Below are 18704 nucleotides of genomic sequence, written 5' to 3'. Positions count from 1 at the left end.
AAGGAAAGGAAAGGAAAGGAAAGGAAAGGAAAGGAAAGGAAAGGAAAGGAAAGGAAAGGAAAGGAAAGGAAAGGAAAGGAAAGGAAAGGAAAGGTTTGGAATCTCAAGAGTTTCTTCAAGAAGTCTTCCCAATGACCTAACTTCCTCCCACTAGGCCCACATCTTATGTATTATATGATCTCCTGGTAGAGCCTTGGGCTAGGGATCAAGTCTTTCACACCTGAGCATTTGGGGAGCACTTAAGATCCAGATCATAGTACCATTGACTGTAGAAATGGGCCTACCCCAAAAATACAGTTATCAGAATTTTGCTATGTATCAGAAATTTTAAAAAAAATTAAAACTTGTAAGAAGATTATAAAATACCAAGAGCTGCTATGGAAGATAAAGTTTTACAAATATTGGAAAAAAACTTCCACAATTTTATTAATTGAAATTAGCAAATATTTTTTGTATATTTATCAGTAGCTGAGGCTTTCCCCTGAATTTTGAAGAACTACTACAGTTTTGTGAATTTATTCAAAATATAGAAGCTATTTATTTGGAGTGGCTAACAGTAATATTAACCACCCTTATGCTCAATGTTGATAAGTGAGAGATAAACAGACTCAAAGGGACTCTGCTCAGGAAGCTTACATTCTTTTGACGAGAGGAGACAGTAAGAAGGGAAAGAACTGGACAGTGATAAGGGTTTGCAGAGATAATGAGGTTAGTAGTCAAAAGGAATCTCTGAGAGAGTGGTATTTTGTTTTGCTTTGCTTTGTTTTTAAACAGTAATGGGTGTTGAATATGAGGCAAGGCTCTCCTAGATCCCCAAACCTCTTCTTATTCTTTATGTCAAACTAGGGTTCCATTAAGTTTCTCAGGCTAGCCTTGAACTTACCTTGCAGCTCAAGCAAGCCTTAAACTGAAACTCCTACCTGCACCTCCAGAGTAGCTACAAGAATAGCCTCCGCCACCAGACCCGCAAGAGTTGGTAGTTAAACCAGGACATGGGTGATACACAAAGGGTTTGCTCTATTTCAGAGATGACAGAAGAACGTTCCAGGCAGCAGGAATGGAGAGTGAAGAGGCCCTAGGGCACGATCCAACTGGAATTGATCACCAAACAGCTGGAGGCTCAGTGCAACTGTCACATCCTGGTCAAGTAAGAAGAAGGATGAGAAATGAAGCCCGAGCCGCGGCCGTCTGAGCAATTGATGAATTTGATGCAGTAAGGAACTGATAAACAAATATTGTTCCTTGGGATGAACATAAAGACGGTTGCCACTGGAACACAGAGGCAACTGATCAAGGCCAGGGATTAGAGTGTGAGAGAAGAGTCGAGGAAGAGATGAACCTGTATACATAGGCAAGCTATCCAAATGCCTGAAAACTCTTTCAGCCCAGTGGATAAAACAGTAAATACAGATACCCCACAAAATGGCAATGTACACACCGCAAAAGAGCCTCAACAGCCTTGTGTTCTAAGCAGTGGGACTTTCTAATGTCTGCTCGCCAGGCTCCTGGAGAAAAGGCTCTCCTCGTGCTCAGTCATGGGATTCATTTCTGCCCTGGGAAAAGCTTACTCTCTGTGTACCCCTAAATGAAGTCAATGACCCAACACTGGAGTGGCCCATTTACCCAGTACTCTGTCTCCTCCCCTCCTTTGTCTCTGTGGGTATACGATGTGGTACTGCACTTTTAGGTGGCCAGATAACGTGCTATAGCCAATGAAATGTGGACAGAAGTTACACATGACCCTTCCACACAGAAGCCAGCAAGAGGTTAGCAATGTCTCCTTTTCTTCTGCTTCAGCCACTGTGTTGTTCCAGACAGAGCTGCGCCATTAGACAGCAGGGAGCAGCGAGGCAGCCACGCTGGAAAGCACACCCTATGGAAGATACATCACTCTGTACAACAGTGAGATGTGGGGGCCTTTTGTTGCCGTAGCAAAGATGTACCTATCTGGTCCTGAGTGACACGTTCACACACCGAGACTCCTAGGGCAGGAAGGATAATGTCAGAGATGCAGAGGGCATCTCATCCACCTGCAATTGTCTGTCAATCACAGCTTACCTCGCTCAAGTGGCTCCCTCAGAGATTTCACACGAGGGCTGTGGGAACTAAGCATACTGAATTTCAGACGTTCACTCCTTGCTCATGATCAAACAAATTGGTACTAAAGACTAACTGCTCCATCCAAAAGGAAAAGAAGAGGGGGAGAAAAGCTAGAGGGAGAAAGAAGGAGAAATCGTGACAGAGATGTAGGCATCCCGCCTGTGCTCGGGTTTCACAGCCCACAGCTATAAATGATACCATTAGGGGAGCACACATTGCCTTAGATGGAAGGCACAAAGAAAAGCACTCTCTCAGATAGTTTAGCAACACATTGAGATTTCATGTCTCAAGGTAAAAATAGGCCTAACAAATGAATTAAATTTGGGAGCTGAGCTGAAGCGAGGAAGGCTGCCATCAAGAAGCACGCCGTGGGAGGAAGAGAGACATATAAGGTGCGGTGTTCTCTCTGCTGAGGAACGCAGCCGAAGGGCGAGGGGGAAAGGATTTTCCCGAGAAAGAAAAGTAACCTTGGAGAGTCAGAAATGTAAAATACCATGCTTATGAAATCAATAAGGAAAGCAAGTCTGAAAACCACTTGCCTTTAGAAAAGATGAGAGCAATCTCAGCACCTACAGTATTCTTGTTTTTCAACATCAGGGGAGGGGGGAAAAAAGATGCCAAGAAAATAAATACTGAAGGACACTTAAAAGACACAAACTTCCGGCCTGATTGATCACGTTTCCGGTTTCGCCGGTCCTTTTCTTTAGTGTCTCTTTAAGTTTCACTAAAACGAACTCAATTTCAATTATGTGATTCACAGCCCTGTTTTTAGTGCTTCACAGACATGCAAGTAAATACAAGCCATGTAATGACGTCCAAAAGAGAAAGTCCATCCACGCCTAAGTGTCTTGATGTTGCTGTCTAAGGCACAGCACAGTATATCTCTCCACCCACACGCTATATGTGGGAAGAAGTAGAAAAAAAAAGTCTTATGTTAAAATATACAGTATTTAAATTAGACATGGTAACACATGCCTATAATCCTAGCACTCGAAAGCTTAGTCAGAAGGATTATATATTTGAGGCCATCTCAGGGTAGGTACATAGCAAAACTCTGGAGGGAAAAAATACTTTTTTGCATACTACTTATATCAAAGTATAAGTTTATGACTAACATCAATGTTAAGTTCTTTGAAGATAACTATCATTTCTTGCTTTCCCTTGTATCTCTCAGAGCTGCCTAGCATGTAGAACCTAGCACCCAGTAGGTATTTAATAATTGTTTTATAATTAAATGCAATGAGTTCTCCATCAGTCGTTCTTGCTATAGATGGCTACCAAGCAATAAAGTATACACCATTTCAATAAAAAGTTTGCATAAATTTTGCACCAGGTATACAGAGCCTAACTGAATCTAAATCTGTGGCCCTGAAATGTTCCTAAACTATGCAGTTGGCAGAATCAATGAAAAGATTTACTCGGTTCAGTTACTTTCCCCAGACAGCTGGAGAACTGCCTGAGAATCCCTCAGTGATGTACCCACGGCTCCTAAACAAAGGTGAGCCTGTTCCAAGAGATCCAAATAGTTTAGGCACAAAGTTGAGGTGACTCACTGCCATAATCACCGGGAGGTAGAGGAATTGTGTACTCACTGTAGACACAAACCTGGAACAACTTATTCATGGATGTCTCAACCATTCTTGTGGTCATTCTCTCCAAGCATAGAAAATCTAAGTAACTAGCCAACCCACACAGGCAACGCTAGCTGTGTATGTTCTCATCTGCCTTGACAGAACAGGAACTCTGTGATTAAATTGTGTATAGTTTTGCTTTGCTGCCTTAAGGCCAAAAAAGAATGTTGGAGGCTGGAGAGACATAGTTTTAATATCACAAACTTTATATTTTACATTTCCTCAGTTGCTAGCAGAGACTTCCAAGAGCCTAAAACACCGACTCCAGCCCTGGCTTTTCCAAACTGGCTATGAAGACACTCAAAACCAGCACAGGAATTAAGACAGGACAAAGCAGTCTTGGGTTGACACAGTTGTTTGTTTGTTTAAAATAAGCAGAGCATGCCTTGCCGTGTATGCTTTTACATGGAATTCAGTGGTCCCGAGACCATTTCTATAAAGTCTATCAGCAAAGCTAAGTTTCAAACTTCCCTTAGAGTAAACTAATTCAGAAAAGGAAACACTGGTGACATTCATTATTTGTCAAAGACTAAGCTGAGCACTACGTTATAATGGAGACCAAATGCATAGAGTGTTATTAAAAGTATTTAGGAAGGGTGGGATGGGTTCAGAAGACAAAAAATTTATGGTACAAGATGAAAATCTTCATTCAGATCTCCAACCCACGTAAAGTTAGATGCAGTGGCATCTTTAACCCCAGCACTGCTCTGGGAAGATGAGAGGCAGGGACAGAAGAGTCACTGGAAGGTCATGACATTTACAGTAGTAAATGTCAAGCTAGCATGACATTTACAGTAGTAATCAAGAGACCCTGTCTCAAACAAGGTAGAAGATGAGAACCAAAACTTGAAGTTGTCTATCACTCATCAATGTGTGTGCCCACACTAGCATGTGCACACACATACACACACACACACAAACATGTAGGCATCTGCAGTAATGTTGTTAGCAATAGGCCAGTGTTGATAAGTGGCTCACAAGGTCTAATTCTGCAAAAACCTGGACTAACATGGAAAGCTAAGTTGTACTGCAGACTAACAAGAAAGCATCAATTGACTATAGGCTGTGGGTATGGATGCATTCTTTTATTTATGAGTTTATTTAGTTAGTAGATCAAATTCCTGTTTTAGGCGTTGGGATACTGATGAATAAAATAAATGAGTTTTCCTATCTTGATCCTCACGTTTTATGGATGGAAACAGAATACAAACTAGCAAGCAAATGAAAAATTATACTTTTGGTGCCATTAAACACTATGAAGGCAGATAAACATAAGGTCAGAGAAACAAATTAATTGATGAAATGGGAGGCAAAATAGATAGTAAGCATATTAGGTCAACTATATTTCATCAAAGACAGGAACCACATAGGCACTCTAAGGTTATATTTAATTTCCGTTTTAATTAACAAAGTACTAAAACTTAATCCCAGATCAGCAAATCAAATGAGAGAAAGCACACACCACCATCAACAACAACAAAATAACGGGAATCAACAAACACTGCTTATTGTTTTCTTTATTGAAAGATAACCAATGATCTCAATTCCCTAATATAAAGACACAGAAACAATGGGTGCGAAAACAGAATCCATCCTTCTGCTGCATCCAAGAAACACACCTTAGCATCAAGGACATTACTTCAGAGTAAAAAGATAGAAAAAAGATATCCAAAGAAAATGGACCCTAGAAGCAATCTGGTATTGCCATTTTAATCTCTGACACAATAAATTGCAAACCTAACCTAATCGGAAGAAACAGAGAAAGATGCTACATATTCATCAAAGAAAAAAAAAAAATCTACCAAGAGGACATTGTAATCCTTAACATGTATGCACCAAACAAAAGGGCACCCAGGTTCATAAAAGAAACACCACTACAGCTTAAATCACATATTGAGCCTCATACTCTGAGAGTAGGAGACTCCAGTACCTCATATTTGCCAATAGACAGGTGATCCAGATTAAAAAAAAAAAAAAAAAACTAAACAGAGAAATACAGGGCTGGAGAGATGGCTCAGCTGTTAAGAGCATTGACTGCTCTTCCAGAGGTCCTGGGTTCAATTCCCAGCAACCACATGGTAGCCCACAACCATCTATAATGGGATCTGATGCACTCTTTTAGTGTATCTAAAGACAGTGACAATGTACTTACATAAAACAAATAAATAAATCTTTAAAAAACAAAGACAAAGAAATACTAGAACTAATAGTATAAACCAAATAGACCCAGCAGATATTTATAGAACATTTTACCCAAATACAAAAGATATAATACCTTCTTCTCAGCACTTCACACAACTTTCTCCAAAGCTGAACACACAGTAGGGCACAAAGCAAGTCTCAACAAATAAGTGAAAATTGAAATAATACCCTGCACCGTATCTGACCACAAATTAAAACTGGATATCAGCAACAGAAACAACAAAAATATTACAAACTCAGGGAAATGAAAGAGCCAGTAACGAATGAAAAACAACTCAAGACAGAAATTAAGAAAGAAATCAAAGACTTTCTAGAAATGAATGAAAATTAATATACAACATACCCAAACTCACGGGACATAATGAAAGCTGTCCTAAAAGGCAAATTCATAGCACTAAGTGCTTACACTTTAAAAACAAAGGGCACATTTCAGAAATATATACACTGCTATAAAATTATAATTTTATGTATTTTTGGAAGCTAATAGTTTTCAGTTGCTACAATAAGGGGTGGATTTACTCATATTGATACATCTTTTGTGGATCAATCATTTTTAATTCTATGACTCTTTTCTTGGAATGAATGCAATATTACCTTTCATTTATTATTTTGATTAGTACTGAAGATGTTTAGTTGTGTTGCTGTATTTCTAACGTGATCCATAGTATCTATTTTCTGGGCCCTTTACAAGTCTAAATCACCTAGTGATGTACCTACCAGGTTTGAAGCCACTATTATTCCCTAATCCCATGTGATTTCTTCTGCAGAATATAATCACGAGAAAAGAGAGTACCTGGACCAGGCAATGGAGTTTCAACCTTGTTTTCCTCTCGAATTTTAACAGCCTTGGGTCTTATCTTCAAATCCTACCAGCTTTGAATTTATTTTTGTATATGGGATGACATTAGAATTCATTTCATATAAATACTCAGTTGTCCCTGAACCTGTCATCATCATATACTCCAAAGAAAACTCGATTAAATATCCACTGAGCATCAGAAAAATAAATAAACAAACAAACAAACAAATTACTAAGATCTCATGCTAGTAACCTAATGACACAGCTGAAAGCTCTAAAACCAAAACGGATAAATCACACCCAAAAGGAGTCGGTGGCAAGAAATAATCAAACTCAGTAGCCGCAACCAATCAAATAGAAACAAATGAACAAAGAAAAATGTACAAAGAATCAAGGATCGGAAGAGTTGGTTTCTTTGAGAAAATCAATAAGATTGACAAAGCCTTACCCAAATTAACTAACAAGCTGAGAAAGAAGAAATTAACAAAATTGGATGAAAAGAGGAACATAATAAAAGACACCAAGGGAATCCAGAGAATCATAAGAGCACGCTTTTAAAACCTGAACCCCATCAAACTGGGAAAAAAGTTTAATAAAAGAAATGGCTAATTTCCTCCAAAACATACCACTTATCAAAGTTAAATCAAGATCAGATAAGCAATTTAAACAAGCCTATAACCCTTAGTGAAATAGAAGCAGTAATTAAAAATCTCCCAACCCTTAAAAGAAATAATCCCAGGGCCAGGTGGTTTTAGTGCAGAATTTGACCACACTTTCTTTTTTTTTTTAACTTTTTTATTTATTTAATGTATGAGTGCTCTCCAGAAGAGAGCATCAGATCCCATTACAGATATTGTAAGCCATCACATGGTTGCTGGGATTTGAACTTAGGACCTTTGGAAGAGCAGCCAGTGCTCTTAACTGCTGAGTCAACTCTCCAGCCCCTTGATCAGAATTTCAAAGAAGAATAATGGAATAGTCTTTCAATTATTCAACAAGATAGAAACAGAAAGAACATTGTCCAGTTCCTTTTTAACATTGCCATAGTTAGTCTGACACCTAAACCAAATAAAGACCCAAAAAAAGAGAATTACAAACCACTTTCCCTTATGAACATAGATGCAAAAATTCTCAGTAAAATACTTGCAAGTCAAATCCAAAAAAAGATTGTTCTCCATGATCAAGTTGGCTTCATCCCAGAGACCCAGGGATGGTTTAATACATGAATAGATAAATGTAATCTATCACATAAGCAAACTGAAACACAATCTCCTTAGCTTCAGAAAGGCAAATACGGTATGTATCCACTTACATGTAGATATTAGCTACGAGCTGTAAGCAAGTCAGTGGGAGACAAGCTACCATCTATAGAGCTAAAGGTTAAGCACAGCACAAGGAACGGGGGTGGAGGCACAAATAGGTCGCTCTAGGACAGGGAAATAGATGTAGGATGGAGACTGGTATGGAGGATCAAGTGGAAAGGAATAGGAAAGAAGGAGATGAGGGAAAGAGTATAGGAAAGACAACTAAAACTAAGGGCTAGTGGAGGAGTAAGTTAAATACAATTGAAGCTTTTGAATATATATATATATATATATATACATACATATATATCCCATTATTTGTCAATTTCATTATATTTGTATATATATATATGTGTGTATATGTATATGTACACAATATATATATATATATATACATACATATATATCCCATTATTTGTCAATTTCATTATATTTGTATATATATATATGTGTGTATATGTATATGTACACACATACAGATATACACACAAATGTGTGTGTGTGTATACATACATACATATAATGAAATTGACAAATAATGGGGGAGATTATTATACCATTGGTTATATAACCCAATATATACCATCTCTTGTAATCAAAAAAAGCCTCTAATACTGAGATTGGGTTATATCTAATTGAGTTTAGGGACAAAGGAGTCCCATGCCCCTCCCCCCCCCCAAAATAACCCAGGCTGTTGCCAAGACTATAGGTTTCTCTCCACAAACTGACAGCAAGGACCCACTCTTGAAGACAACACTTTACACAACTCACTGAACATGAAGAAATGGACCTGGTGCCTGCCTAGATCCTTCACCCCTCTGTGCAAGCAAGCACCTTTGGTACAAAAACTCACTCTACATGCTACCAAAGGAGAAATGCAAACACCAACCCAGCCACAAAGCCTTTGATCTACAATGGTGTTTTGCCTACAAGATACAAGAACAAACGCAGAGACCCACAGCCAGACAACATGTAGAGGGTGAGAGAACTGGGCACATTCAGCCCTAAAAGGAATGTCTCCATCAAATCCCTCCCCTCAGGGCTTAAAGAATCCTGCAGAAGAGGGGATGGACAGAGTATAAGAGCCAGAGGTGGTGGAGGACACCACAAGAACCGCAGCTCTCCTAATCCGTTACGTGGATGAACACATGAATTTACAGAGACGGAAGCAGCATACCCAGGGCCTGCACAGGTCCAAACCAGTTGGGGTCCTGGAACTAAAAGAAATAGACATATGTTCCCATTGCTAACCCAGAAGCTCTCTCCAGTTGATAGCCACTTGTCAAAGAAACAGTGGGAGGCTGCATGCCAGGCAGAAGATGGCCAGCAGAACATGACCACAGCAGCATCTTTAGAGATTCCTTGTTTCATCATGTTCTGTCAGGGCTCTTTCTTCCTATTTTTGTTTTTTTGGGCTTTTGTTGTTGTTGTGTTGTTTTTGTTTTTGTGGTTGTTTTAATTTTATCTTATTATTTTTATTTTATTTATATATTTTTTCCTTTTCTCTTTTTACCTTACCAGTCCTTTGTGTATATATTATGGTTTTCCACTTTAGTGTTTTTGTGGGACTTTTGGGTGTGTGAACAAGCTAATCTGTTTCTTGTTCTTGTGCCTTCTCTTGGGTTTCCCCCCCCCCTTCCATTTGTTTGTTCGTTTTGTCTAGCAACGGTGTGTTAGTTTTTGTTTTATCACATTATATTAATTATATTATCATCCTGTAAAAACCTGTTTGTTTTTTAATGAGAGACAGAAAGGAGATGGATCCAGTAGGAGGGGAGGGGAGGAGAAGAACAGGAACGTATAATTAAGATATAGTATGTAAGAAAAAGACTAATTTTCAATAGAAAGAGGCAGAAAAGAATACATAGAGATATACACAGGACAAGAAGGAAATGAAGTAAACAGCTGCCGTGGGAAGTGTTGACTTCTTTGCGTCACTCTTGGAGCGTTTTATAATGCTTGAGTTGTTTTGAAATTAAAAGTAAAAAAAAAAAAAAAAGATTGAAAGATTGATCATCAAAATATATATTGCTTCAGCATAGAGGTCAGAAAAAGAAAACACAAATCAAAGACACTTCAACTCAGCTACCCAGAACTTCCTCAAATCCCAGCGCTCTGTCACAGTTGACAGTGACACTCTCCAGGAAATGCTTTGCAGGTCAAATTCAGGGTGTTGTAAGAAATAACTAGCATCTGAAAACGAGAACAGAATCATGCACCAGACAATAGCTTTGCGCGTTTCACTGCAACATTAAAATAGTTCCTGACCACTTTCTTCTTTCCTGGGGAGACAAGGCTGAAAGAGTCAGGTCATAGGGTTCTATGATGATGTGAGACAGGAGCCTGTTTCATCACAGCTGTGGCATCCCTGTTGTAGACAAAAGATGGGCCATAAAGGAAGTGAATGAGCACCTGTATTTTTTCCTGGACACACAATAGGGTCAGAGGGGAGGGGGAGTGGAGGGGAGAGGAGAAGGGGGAGTGAAGAGGAGGGGAGAGGGGGTAGGGAGAGGAGAGGAGAGGTCACTCCAAATTTTGTCTACCTTGGTTTTGACCATGTAAAGAAGGAAGTGGGTTCACAGATGAAATCTCCAGAAGATCAAATATCCCAGGTTAGAATATCTGAAAGAGAGTCCTGTTCAAAGAATACGATCTGAAGCTCGGCTATTCGAAGCGACTCCGTTCCGTGGGGATTGGCAAAGAAGTCTCGAGGTTTAAAGTTTCTAAGCCACCTGCAATTTTTCTGTTGTCTGAACTCAGAGCAAAATGCAGTATACCTACTGAGGAGCCAACCACCAGGACAAACCTTGAGGATTCTACAGGCGAAACTGAGAGGAATACCGGAATTCAGTGGCCTATAAGGACCTGTCAAAGATACCAAAACAACCACCCAAGCACCATTGCCTGAACCAAAGAACATGTGCGGGTTTGTATCCTTTGAAAGTCAGAACTAAGACAGAGACAAGAAGCCTGGTGGCCATACATAACCTTGGAGCCTAGAAGACACCACATCTAAAGACTCTCAATGTGTCCTCTCTGCTTCAGTCATATACAGGGGTTGGCAACACTAATGCCTGAAGTCTCTAAGTCAGTAGTAAGGCTGGAGACTGACAAAGAAACTACCTGAGACTTTTTCTCATCAATTTCTATGGATGAGAAGCTGAGTATAACCTAAAAATCTGTGTGGTTTGTCAAACTGGAATGATTTTAAGACCTACTAGACTTGGTTTCACATTTTCAAAAACAAAACAAACAAACAAACAAAAAACCTAACAAGCAGAAGGCCCTGGAAGAGACAGGGGACAGTCTAAACGTGATATTTCCTTGTACTAATAATAACCCTATGTAACCGACAACCTCTTTCTCTGAAAGGCTAATGCTCTGGGATTGGAGGAAAAGCAGCTCCCAAACCGGACTCCAAACTATGCAAAGCCTGCATAATCCTTTGCAGGGTAGTCAGTCGTTCTCCTAGGAACTAGAACTAGAATGATCCCTGCCAGATAAATGCGGTAGTGACCACTCTTCTTAAGGACCAAGTTGTTTGATGGGTCTTGAATTTCTGTGCCCAGAGATTAAAAAAAATAAGTCAAAAGATTGTTACTATAAGTTGTATAATTGAACAGGTAATCACCTTCTGCAACATAATACAATGTACTCAGAAATGTGTGTTCCCGGGGGAAAAATAGAAATAACAAAACAACCACAATAAGTATATGTTTCTATACATTTAGACCTAAAATTATTTTAGTTTCTTAGTTTTATTGTTGTGGTTTTGTTTGGTTTTGGCGGGATCTTACTGGCAGCCCTGGCTTGCCTGGACCCTGCTATGTAGACTAAGCTGACCTCTAACTCAAGAGATCTGTCTGCCTCTGCCACATGAGTGTTAGGATTAAAGGCATGTGCCACCATGCACAGCCCAAATTACTTAGTTTTAAATTATCACAAATACGTTTAAGAATAAGGAATATTAAAAATAAAATGAAATAAAGTTAAATAAATAAATAAATAAATAAATAAATAAATAGCCAGGCTATGGTAGCACACATCTTTTTTGTTTTTTATCTCAAGCAGTCCAAAGGCAAAGGCAAACACAGGCAGATCTCTGAGTTCAAGGCCAGCCTGGTCTACAGATCAAGTTTCAGGACAGCCAGAGCTATGTAAAGAGACCCTGTCTAGAAAAAAACAAAACAAAACAAAACCCTGGTTTGAGGAAGAAATTTAAATACCTTCAGAAACAGGAGTTAGTAACATAAATGAGAGTTCCAGAAACTTCTTGATTTCTTAGCCCAAATACTAGAGTAAACCGTATATATATGATTTTTCTAAAATTAAAGATTCTCAGAAGAGAAGGAAATCGATTCCTGAAAACAACTTTAAAATATTTCTACCTACAATTCCTTCAAAGATGGTTGAAATAAGTCTCTCCTAAAATAATTGAAAATATGATTCCTAACACACACACATGCACACACACACACATACACACACATGCACATGCAAGCGCACACAAATGCACCTGAGAAGGAAATGAAAATACGGGTAATTGCATACACCCCTACTGGTTTCTGCCTAGCTACAAAACACTTTTAAGTCTATGTCTGTTATTCTTCCAACAGCATCCTATCCTGAAAGGATTCATGTGAAATATCTGTATTTTATTCCAATGATCAATCATAGGGTGCGTATAGTTCACACTTCTTAACTTAAGTTACTTCTTTAAAGATAGCCAGTAACGACATAAGAACCCCTCGGAGTGCTGGAAAATGTGATTTGTTGTGAAGTCAGTCCCTTGAAAGCACTTCTGGCTGCATTTTTAAAATGCCCTCTCACCCAGCAAAACATTCCACACTCATTAAGCCTTCTAACCTCCGGTAACCCCTCCGCCTTCCAGGTGAGAAGGTGAATGATCGCCGGCACTTTCCCAGAAGAGCCCCCTGCTCTGACTTGCCTGTAATAATGGTTTAATATTGAGCCCAGTCTTGCTCACAAATTATGAGCCTCTAACCATTACCTCAAGAGGGACACCAGGAAACGAGAGTATCCTACAACGGCATCATCATCCCTTCAAATTCCTAATTTGCTTCTTTCACGCAGAGCCTTTGCAAGAAGCCTCATTTAGTCTTGAATTCCAGGAACCTGGGAACCTAGAAAAGCTTTGTTGTGTGGCAGGCAGCTTCAGATCTGGCCTTCGTGAAGAAGGGGAAAATCAAATTGGACCATCCATTAACAGGTTAGTCAGGGTCGTTATGAAACCCCCTGCCTTTTCAAATGAGCACGCGGCCTCGATCTTTCCCGGGACCTGAGCCTCTCAGGCTGCCGGCTGTTTGCACTCAGTCAACACTCCATTTTTATAGGCCTGTGGAGCCAAAGATTACAAGACTTTTGAACTCCTCCGGCTGCCTTCTGTCTGGCTACACCCTCTGTTTCTGGAGCCTAAGTCCTTCTTAACAACTTGACAAAAACAAGCAATTAGGGCAAGGTCTGTTAATCCTCTTCTTTCCACGGACAAGTAATTACATATTCAGAACCAGCCAGAGGCAGAAGCGGAGGGAACAACACCAAGCTCGGAGCTTTTGGGAGAAAACTCCAAGGGAAGGGACCTGGACCAACACAGGGCCTTTATGTGAAAAGTGGCCCAGAGTCTAATGAGAAAGAAGGAATATGCAAATTAAAGATAAAACACACCCTGAAGATGCCTTTTTTCCCCCTTTTGTGTAACCTTGGCTGTCCTTGATCTCCCTTTGTAAACCAGGCAGACCTCAAACTCACAGATACTCTTGCTTCTGCCTCCCAACTGCTGGGACTAAGGCTTGATCTAAAGGCAAGCACCACCACACCAAGCGACATTTTTAAAAGACTCAAAACATGGGAGAGTGATGCTTTGTTGGTGTGGTAGGGCTGTCAGTTGGCCACCACCCATGTGCTTCTGTATGCAACAGTTCCCCTTCTCCCATACCCTTCTTCTCCTCCCTCCCCCCTCTCTGCCCTCCTTTTTCTCCCCCTCCCTTCTTCCATTTTTAATACCCACTCTTAATGGACTTTACTATTTGTGGTGATGAAACTTTTATCCAGGAGGTTTGTATTAAATGAGGAACGTGATCATCTTTCTTAGTTACTCAATAAAATGATGAGCCATAAAGGAAGACTCGACTGTGTAAAATGGTGTTTTTATCTCTAATCTAAATTACTTTGTAGATTAATAATATATAATCTGTAATAAATCTTGGGAGAAAGGAAAGAAACACCCACCTCCTGTTTTAATTCCTGTCAACAAATACTTTGCTCTAAGACATGTCACTGGTCAACTCACCAACTCAATCAATCCTGTCGTTTTTCTCTGATGATCTTTTTCCATAGACATACCAATTGTACTCTTCTCAAAAGACAGACATTATAAATGGTAACAGGGCTCCCACTATCACTCAGAGAACAGGGAGTTCCCAATTTGCTGGATGGGTTGTATTTCAAAACCTCATTTTTTAAGTATTTGCAATGAGGAATGCATTTTGCCATAGAAACCTTGTTATGACTACTCCATCCAAATGGGTCTGTTTGCTTAACAGCTCTTCACTCACTCTTGGTGATGTTTTGCTTCCTGACTCATGCTGTTCCCTCCCCCCTTGAATGCCATTTCCCTTCCTCTCCCTCAGAGCCAAGGCTAACACATGTTCTTTAGGGCCAGCTTGAAAGCTATTCCCCTATTCCCCTAAGATGTGTGTGTGTGTGTGTGTGTGTGTGTGTGTGTGTGTGTGTGTGTGTGTGTGTGGTTTTTAGAGACAGGGTTTCTCTGTGTAGCCCTGGCTGTCCTGGAGCTCACTCTGTAGCCCAGGCTAGCCTCGAACTATATCTAATATGTTGTATCTTCCCAAGATACCTAGCATACATATACATAGACATACACATAGACATATGCATATACATGCACATATACATAGATATTGGTTGAACTGAGACAGTCAGCTCAGTAATTCTCCAGCGAAGTCACCTATACATGCTGTTAAATTATTTCACGAAGGTAGCTATATCTAAATAGGATTGACAGCCATTACATTCTTAACAGAGAGAATTGTTTGTCCACTGTGACAGCTCTTAAAGCTATTATGCTAATGTCCCCTGTAATAAAAAGTGAGGCTTAATGTAAAAATGTTCCTCAAACTGATTGGATGAGTTATCTCTTTCATATGGGCCAGTTTAAGAAACCAACGTTGGAACATATATGAGCAAGTACTTAGGTATGTCAGAATACCCAGAAACTATTCTGAGAACTTCAACTTGGTGAGATTTGAGAAACAGACCACAGAAAGGAGGAGGATGTTGAGGAGGAGGGGGGGGGTAAGGGAGAAGAGGAGGGAGAGGAGGAAAAGGAGGGCAGCAATGACAACAGTGGTGGCAATTTGTCTTTACTACTCCTTAAGAATAGCCCAAAGGGCCATTGGTAGGCCCTGGGCTCCATCTCCAGAACTACACAAAAGGGGGCGGGGGAGGGGGGGCGGGAGAGAAAAGGACTTGTGATCGGCAACCTCCTCCTTCTCTTAATACTCTCCACTCCCTTCTAAAGTTTTTCCCCCAAGCCCAGGAACTCACATCCTTTCCTTCCATTCACTCAGTTCTGAGGTATTTTGAGAAAAAGTACCTCCCACCTATAACAACAGTCTTTGCTCTTTCACTGCTTCAACTGTCCACAGGGTAGCAAATTCACTGGCTTGTTACCTCATCTGACAACTGGCCAGTCCTTCAGATCTCCAATTCCCAAATACACCAAATACACTGTGCCTGCTTATATTTTGAGTACATTAAGTCTTTAAAATGCCTCCAGTGAAAGAGGAACACTCCTCCATTGCTGGTAGGGTACAGCCACTCTGGAAATCAGTCTGGCGGTTCCTCGGAAAACTGAACATAGTACTACTGGTAGATCCAGCAATACCTCTCCTGGGCATATACCCAGAAGATGTTCCAACTGGTAATAAGGACACATGCTCCCCTATGTTCATAGCAGCCTTATTTATAATAGCCAGAAGCTGGAAAGAACCCAGATGTCCCTCAACAGAGGAATAGATACAGAAAATGTAGTACATTTACACAATGAAGTACAACTCAGCTATTAAAAACAATGAATTTATGAAATTCTTGGGCAAATGGATGTATCTGGAGGATATCATCCTGAGTGAGGTAACTCAATCACAAAAGAAGTCACTTGATATGCACTCACTGATAAGTGGATATTAGCCCAGAAACCTGGACTACCCAAGCAAGATACAACTTCCAAAACACAAGAGAATCAAGAAGGAAGACCAACGTGTGGATACTTTATTCCTTCATTCCTAGTTGGCCATCATTGGGAAGAGAGGCCCCTTGGTCAATCAAACTTTATATGCCTCAGTACAGGAGAAAGCCAGGGCCAAAAAGTGGGAATGAGTGGGTAGGGGAGCAGGGCGGGGGCAGGGGGAGGGTATAGGGGACTTTTGGGATAGCATTTGAAATGTAAATGAAGAAAACATCTAATAAAAAATCAAATGCAAAACATAAATAAACAAACAAACAAACAAACAAACCAAGGAGGGGATACCCAAAGGAATGGGGGCTAGGATAGGAAAGTATTTTGCCCGTGGCCCACTCAGGATCCAGCAGGACTCTTGTGGGCTCTAGGCACTTGTACCTTTGTGAGCCTCTTTTCCATATAAAAAAAGAAAACATATTTTCCCGTCTTGCCATAGCTACTAATTTAATACAGGTTGGATTCATGATCATACATGTTTATTATTATGTCAAAAATAAAATAGATCTTAAAATAAAAAAATAATAAAATAAAATAAATAAAATGCCTCCAGCGTTGTGGTATTGTAGATGAAGTAGAAGGTGACAATTTGTTAATAGTGTTACGTTTCGATGACATGATGGGGCACTATGGTTGTAGAAATCATTCCTGAAGGGCTTAGGCAGGCCTGGTTCAAGGTCTCTGAAACTCTGAAAACTCATATCAAGAGGCTGCTCTGTTTGATGGGCAGGAGGTCATTAGCTAGGAGTCTAGGATAAATGAATAATCCCTGACTTGACTATGATCTCCATCTACAGACAACGATGTAATGACCATGTTTCTTGAGCCCATAAGAATGGTCTGTTGTGAGGAATGGATACAGAAATTATGGTACATTTACACAATGAAGTACTACTCAGCTATTAAAAAGAATGAATTTATGAAATTCCTAGCCAAATGGATGGACCTGGAGGGCATCATCTTGAGTGAAGTAACACAATCACAAAAGAACTCACACAATATGTATTCACTGATAAGTGGATATTAGCCCAAAACTTAGGATACCCAAGATATAAGATACAATTTGATAAACGCATGAAACTCAAGAAGAATGAAGACCAAAGTGTGGACACTGTGCNCCTTCTTAGAATTGGGAACAAAACACCCAGGGAAGGAGTTACAGAGACAAAGTTCGTAGCCGTGATGAAAGGATGGACCATTTAGAGACTGCTGTATCCAGGGATCTGTCCCATAATCAGCTTCTAAACGCTGACACCATTGCATACACTAGCAAGATTTTGCTGAAAGGACCCAAATATAGCTGTCTCTTGTGAGACGATGCCGGGGCCTAGCAAACACAGGAGTGGATGTTCACAGTCAGCTATTGGATGTATCACAGGGCTCCCAATGGAGAAGCTAGAGAAAGTACCCAAGGAGCTAAAGGGATCTGCAACCCTATTGTTGGAACAACATGATGTACTAACCAGAACCCTGGAGCTCTTGTCTCTAGCTGCATATGTATCGAAAGATGGCCTAGTCGGCCATCAATGGAAAGAGAGGCCCACTGGACTTGCAAACTTTATATGCCCCAATATAGGGGAATGCCAGGGCCAAAAGAACGGGAATGGGTGGGTAGGGAAGTGGGGGGCGCTATGGGGGACTTTTGGGATAGCATTGGAAATGTAATTGAGGAAAATATGTAATAAAAATATTAAAAATCAAAAAAAAAAAGAATGGTCTGTTGTAAGTACAATAGAGGTGTTTTTTTTCTTTTTCTTTTTTGAAGACACTGACTTAATTAAACCCAACACTGTAAACCACTCACCATCCCAGGAAGGAAATGGAAGTGATTTCTCTGGTGTCAGTTCACAAAGATATGTCTCAAGAGGAAAATACAAAACGCTTTCATCTTGACTTTTAATTCTCTCATTCTGAGCTCGATTACTTTCACTTATCAGTTTGACCTTCATCCATTTGGGAGCCTTACAGGTGCCATTGGACTTTTGCAGGTCCTCTTGCTGTAAGACGGACATGAGGACACTTCTATGGATCCATAGAACCAGTCCATTCCCTTCCCTCCCATTGACTAACTTTCCTTGTCAATGAAGCATCCCCATTGGCAAGAACAGTTTCATAAACCATGAACCACACTGCTTCATAAAATAATCTAGAACACCATTTTGTGTCTTTAACTCCAGCACTCGGGAGGCAGGGGCAAACAAATCTTCATAAGTTTGAGATCAACTTGGTCTACTGAGCAACTTTCAGGACATCAGCGCTATACAGAGAAACCCTGTCTGGAAAAAAGAAATCAGATTATTCAAATTCCTAAAGCACATAAACACAAAAATAATTGTTGAAATGGTTGTCCTATGTGACTTAACAAGCAGGCCATACATGTAATAGTTTAAACA

General features: G+C 40.1%; 1 long non-coding RNA gene across 1 annotated transcript in view; it reads right to left on the bottom strand.

Moving 5' to 3' along the window:
- Positions 1 to 13284, bottom strand: part of LOC110302826 — a 47893-nt gene extending 34609 nt beyond the window's left edge. Inside the window, exon 1 of the long non-coding RNA XR_002378854.2 lies at positions 13048 to 13284. This is a non-coding gene — a long non-coding RNA (uncharacterized LOC110302826). The remainder of the gene's footprint in view (positions 1 to 13047) is intronic.
- Positions 13285 to 18704: the final 5420 nt, after the last annotated feature.

This window comes from Mus caroli, chromosome 10 (genome assembly GCF_900094665.2).
Source record: "Mus caroli chromosome 10, CAROLI_EIJ_v1.1, whole genome shotgun sequence".
In the NCBI taxonomy this organism is placed as follows: Eukaryota; Metazoa; Chordata; class Mammalia; order Rodentia; family Muridae; genus Mus; species Mus caroli.
The sequence above is the reverse complement of the archived record's forward strand: the minus strand, read 5'-3'. Positions and strand labels throughout refer to the sequence as shown.